The sequence below is a fragment of the Anarrhichthys ocellatus genome, unplaced genomic scaffold (genome assembly GCF_004355925.1).
Source record: "Anarrhichthys ocellatus isolate YVR2014 unplaced genomic scaffold, GSC_Weel_1.0 scaffold54, whole genome shotgun sequence".
NCBI lineage: Eukaryota > Metazoa > Chordata > Actinopteri > Perciformes > Anarhichadidae > Anarrhichthys > Anarrhichthys ocellatus.
This window is the reverse complement of record NW_022280084.1, coordinates 2,435,056-2,441,055: the sequence shown is the minus strand read 5'-3', so window position 1 is coordinate 2,441,055 and position 6,000 is coordinate 2,435,056. Positions and strand designations below refer to the sequence as shown.

At 48.0% G+C, this 6,000-nt stretch overlaps 1 protein-coding gene across 1 annotated transcript in view; it reads right to left on the bottom strand.

The window, feature by feature from the left end:
• kirrel1b (kirre like nephrin family adhesion molecule 1b) overlaps nucleotides 1–6,000 on the bottom strand; it is a 65,321-nt gene that overhangs the window by 58,325 nt on the left and 996 nt on the right.

Sequence of the window (6,000 nt, the reverse complement as noted above, 5' to 3'; positions counted from 1 at the left end):
CACACACACACACACACACACACACACACACACACACACACACACACTTGTCGAGCAGCATGCATAATCCAGGGCAGCGGGGAAACCTTGTGATAGCGATATTGTAATGGATCAGATTGAGTGAATTCACTGCGCCGGACAATTTCTCATTCCTAATCCTCGAGCCTGTGAATGGATTTCATGTGGGAGGCCCGTTCAATTGTTCTCTCTCACCTCCACACATGAGCCTTCTCAGAGGAAACACATGCAAGCAGACAAAGAAACAGAGCGCCGGAGAGGCAGAAACACAAACTACCTCCACGCTCAGCTTATTTGATCTCGCAGACCTTTTTGTTGACACTTTCCCCTCATATAAAGGTGAAGGCGCTTTCATGCTTTTATGCTTTTGGTGCTAGATGTCTGCATATCTTTGAAAGCTTCTCCTTGGAGAGGGTGGCCAGTTTTGGTTTCTCACTTTCCCTTCCAAAAAAAAAAAAGAAGCTAAGAAGGGCTCCTTCTAGCCTTTTATCACTTTTATTGAATGCTCGCGCAGAGAAAGGAGACCCACTTTATTTTTCCTTGGAGAGCCAGGACTCTGGCGGGGGCGGAGCTCTGTGCATTGCAGCGTGCCGCTTGGAACGGCGGTGAAATATGCTAGAAATGTCTGGAAAACTCCAGGCCCTGGTCTCCCAGGAGAGCCCCATCTATAATAGGCCTGGCTGGTTCCCTCTGCTCCCATCGCTGCAACCCTCTCCACACATAAATCTCTGCTCCCCAACCCGGCTCTCCTCCTCCTTCACTCCAGTTAGCTCCCACTCCTCCTCCCACACTACTGCATCACTCCGTCCATTAGTGTTCCTTCCTCCATTTCAACTCCTCCTCAACTCTCAACTCTTTTCTTCCACCCATCCCAAATTTCTCCCGTTTCTCCTCCTCTTTTCTTCTCTCCTCTATTTTCCATGCGCCTGCGCTCCAACTCTCGCCACATAAATCTCCCCAACCTGGCTCTCGTCCTCCTTTAATCTCGCTTTTTTTTCACCCATCTTCTTCTTTCACTCCTCCGCAACCCAAATTTCCCTGTTGTCTTCTTATCTCCTCTCTCCTCCATTCATGCTTCATTTTCCCCTCTCCCCCAGTGTTTCCTCCCTCTGATTCCACACCTCCTCTGACCATCCATCTCCTCTTTGTGCTCCTTTACTCACACTATTCTTCCCACCCAAATTCCTCTCCTCCCCAATTCCTCTATTTGTCTCCTCTTCCATGCGTCTACCCTCATTTTTTTTGCCTTACTGCTCCTCCTGCCCTCCCTGCATTAATGTTTACTCCCTTCGTCTCCACTCCCCCTGACCTCCTCTGCTTTGCTGCCTTTCTTCACCCTCTTCCTACCCAATTTCTCCTTTTCCTATTCTTCAGCCTGGCTCTCCTTCACCACCTTCACTCCTGTTGGCTCCCATTCCTCTCTATTGTTCCTCCTGCTTTAATCCTCCCTGTCTCATCTCCACTCCTCTCCCCTCCTCCTTTCCCATGGATTCCTATCCTGCCCTTCTCCTCTTTTCTCGTGCTCTCCCATCATCCTCTCCTCTATTTCTCTGCTCCCTTACTCCCACTCTCCTGCTCCTGTTAGTTACTCCATCTCCCTTCTTCTTTCACTCCTCTAACTTCTTCCTCTCCTTCTTCTTTTCGCCTCATCGTTTCCTTTACTTTCTTTCTATTCTAGTTCTCTGCATGTCTTCTCCTCTCCCTCCCCAGTCCACTACTCCTCCTCCCTCATTCAGTCTGACATATCAGCCAGATTGATGGGTGTCAGTCCTAATACCAGCCGACGCTCTCTGTTAGGATCTGCGTACTCCTCGGGCTTTCACTCCCCCACACACATCAGCCCGTGCAGAGAGGGTAAGGGGGAATTTTCCGATGTCACTTTAGCTGATTACTAGATTATCGGGGCATCGTGGTGAATTAAGCGACGGCTAATTGTGGCGGTTTATTTTATTTATTTATTTTAATTGCTGTTCCTTGTCAGCTCCGATTACGCCTCCCTCTCCATAAGGATATCAGATCTGTCAGGTACTGGAGGGCTTTGGGATGAGGCCCACACACACACACTTAACTCCGCCGCCGTCGTGTTGTTTGAACCTCCGCTCTGCTCTTAAACAAGGCTTGTCATGCCATTTTTAATTATCTTCATTTGAGAGTACAGCGTTTGTTGAAGTGGATTTTTTTTTCTCTCTCCACCCAATTAGACCAACAGAGTCAGTCAACCTTTTATATTTGCTTTTATGGCACGATCAGTACAGTATGGCACTAATGGCCAAGGTTGGAGGTTTGATCCTGAAGCCGCTCATGCAAGAAATGCTCATCAGTGGTGCTTCAGATGATGAAACCCACCAGGAAGAAGAACGTGTCCAGTTGTTTTGTATATTGAACAACAATGAGGGTACAACATTTTTAATTTAGAGCCTCAATTAATATTTTTCCTCCCCTGTCCTCTATTTCTTGACCATCCATCACAACTGGTCTACTGATAAAATAGTTTTGCAGGCCCCTCCCTCGGGCCCCCAGACCTTCAGGAGCCCAAAGTTCACTTTGTGTTTTGTTTGCTGGAATTTGACGAACTGCAAATTAGTTTTTTTTTGACAATCCACCAGTAAATGACTGCATGATTGGAACAGATGTTTTTGTTTGTCTTGACGTTGAGACCAGAAACAGGTCTGCGTTAAAGGGGACACTTCATGCTCATTTTCTGGTTCATACTTACATTTTGGGTTTCGACTAGAACACGTTTAGATGCTTTAATGTTCAAAAAACACATTATCTTTCCAACACGGTCTGTCTGATTAACCCTGTATTCACGCCTGTCTCTTTAAACCCTCTCTCTTTAAGTCAACACGGTGTCAATCATTTCATCTTTTGGTCAAAGCGATCTTGAGGAAAGCAGTAGAAATACGGCGTTCATGTTACAAAAGAATCTACCAGGAATGAGCACTTGCATTCATGCGATTGGGTGACGCAGAACGAGGGCCCAGGCACAGCTACTGTTGATCGGAGCGTGACCTTAAACAAGGGGCGTATTTAAAATGGCACATAGTGCTCCAATGGCTCACGTCAGTTTAATTGTTTTACCTTAAAGCCCCAGGCTGCACACATAATACACAGAGAAGTGTTGGTAGTGGGAGCAGGTGTCAACAGGGGCCACATTTTTGCCTCTGGGTCGAAAAAAAAACCGGGTTACACACTGGGTATCCCCAGAAAAACCACGAGCTGGAAATCATCACTTTTATCTTTCAATGTGCATTGTAGACACTAATGTGTCCAATAATATATAATATCCGTGTATTGAAGCAGTGGGTCATTACACAGAAATAAAAAACATGCTTGTGCGTGTGTTTCTGAATCTATACATGCTGTAAATGCTAAAACGGTTCTGACTTAACCCACAAACTCCGTCTGAGAACATTTTCTTTGCGAGATGATTCAGAAGGGAGTTACACAACTGTTTGAGGGCGTCTCAGTGGGGAGCTGCGAACTAACGATCAAAGACGATCTCATACAATCTGTCGCTGTGCTGGTGGAAATAAACCAATCCAGTGGTGTGTGTTGAGTCCCTCGCTCACCCAGGTCATGGACCGATATTTCTCAAAAGTGGGAAGTCAAAAGGCAATGTGAAGATGAGAAGTGAAACGTTTTGAAGAATTTAAAAGCAAGTCCAGTTGCCTTTGACTTGAGCATTTCTAAGAGGAGGCCCCTGGAGCCCAGTCTGGTGTAAACCATCAAACATTGATGGTCCAGCTGGGTCGCTGTTGAAGAAGAGACTCGAGCCAGTAGGGCCTCCTCTCTCTCCCTCTCTCTCCCTCTCTCTCCCTGCTTCCTGAGCGCTGCTGCTCTGCCTCTGTTTATCCTCAAACATCCCCTCTTGTCAACAGATTAGGACTGAACCTGTCTCTTCCGTTCTTCGTCTCTTTCTGCCTCCATCTCTCTGTCTTTTGGCCTGTCTCTTTACATCTGCGCCTCTGCTCCATTCTTGTGACGGGAATAAAGAGCGGGAGGGGGAGAACAGGGAGAAAAAGAAAGTCTGCGTGTGTATGTGTGTGTGTGTGTGTGTGAGGGGGAGGGGGGGGGGGGGGGTGGGACAGGTGCTTGCAGTGCAAGAATTGCTTTGCTTGCTTCGCTTGCATGATCAGGCCGCGAAAATGTTCAGCTCAAGCAAAAGTGCTGTTCAAGAATCGACTCTGAGAAACGGGCTCCCTCGCCTGTGGGCCAGAGCGGCGCTGGCAAGCACAGTGCCGTCTCACAGCGGCAACGCACCGCATCGGCCCCACGCACACACACATACACATACACACACACACACACACACACACACACACACACATATACACAGATACACATACAGGGCAGAGAGGTAATTACAGAGGCCCGCGGACGCGCAGTGAACCGCACACAGATGTAGTCGGCCTGCGTTGGGGAAGCCATGGTACACCACCGGACCGAGCAGTAAACCAGGGCTGCTTCTTCAGAGACAGACGCGGGCAGAAGACACCTGGAAGACCCCAAACAGGCTAAACACACATTAGGCTGCGGCTGCTGCATGTAGGGGGGACGGATTCACTCTGATCACATTTACAGGCTTACACCGGCTCAGCTGGAGACACTGATCTGCTGCTCCTCTCCGCTCTCCGTTTCTCATCTTCTCTGTATTTGTTCTGTCGCGTTTGCGCTGTTCTGTTTCTGTTTTTTGTTCCTGCCCTGTTCTCCCCTGTTCTGATCCGTTCTGCTTTGTGCGTTTACGTTCCTTTACTGTTCTGTTCCTGTTCTCATCTCTCCTCTTTTGCTCCGTTCTGTTCTGCTTTGTTCTCTTTTGTTCGCTTCTCTCCTGCCTTGTTCTTTTCTCTTTCTGCTCTGCTTGGTCTTGCTCTGTTTGATTCTCTTTAGAATAATCAAACTTTCCTAATCTACTTCACTCTCTCTGCTCTACTCTTTCAGCCGGCTACAACCAATACTCAGCAGCTTTGGCCCTAATTGATCCGAGCTCTATAGCACATTGATAGATTATCTCAGCCAGTCTAACACACATACACATTATATTCTATTCTCATCAAAAGACTAAAGCATCCCTTCTTCAATCCAAGATGCTCAGACTTTGAGCAGATCTTGTTCACCTTGTGCATCGCTCTATTCGACCTTTATGAATAAAGCATTAATACTATTCCATTCTATTCTTCTCAGGTGGTCAGATCTGCTCCAGCCTGGGAGCTCCTCGGACTGTCTGTCTGGGCAGATCACCGTCTGCGGTTTATCACACCAGCGGCCTGCGGCACCGGGGACCCAGGTGCTAAACCAGGCAGGCAGGCAGGCAGGCGCAGGCAGGCGCACACACACACACACACGCACACACACACACACACACACACACACACACACAGTTGAACTGTTCACATCAGGCCACCTCAATTAATCATCTATGTCTTTGGAGCCCTGACTTCCCTCAAACACAAACGCACACTCATCCTCTCTCCCACTGAGGCTTGTGTGTGTGTGGAGAGAGAGAGAGAGAGAGAGAGAGAGAGAGAGAGAGAGAGAGAGAGAAGGAAATCTATCAAGGTGATCGATAATAAGGGGCATTAATATTAGTAATGGGGCTCTCCTCCAGTCCAGTGAATATGTCTCCGTCTTTACGATGTAATATGAATTTTTCTTGGCACCTGCACGTTTGCAGCGGGTCCGCGCGCACGGGCACGAGCACGCCAGACTCTACCTGCATACTAAGAAGGATGCCCTGGTCTCTATTCTCCCTCTCTCTCGCCCTCTCTCTCTCTCTCTCTCTCTCTCTCTCTCTCTCTCTCTCTCTCTCACACACACACACACCAACTTTCTCTCTCGAGGGACACTTGCACTTTACTCAACACTATTTCACTCTCACACATTGAGATTACAGGCATGCACGTGCCTGGAGCGTGCATGCCATTTGTATTTGTGTGCGTGTGTGTGTGTGTGTGTTGGAAATTGATCCAGTGTGACTCATGT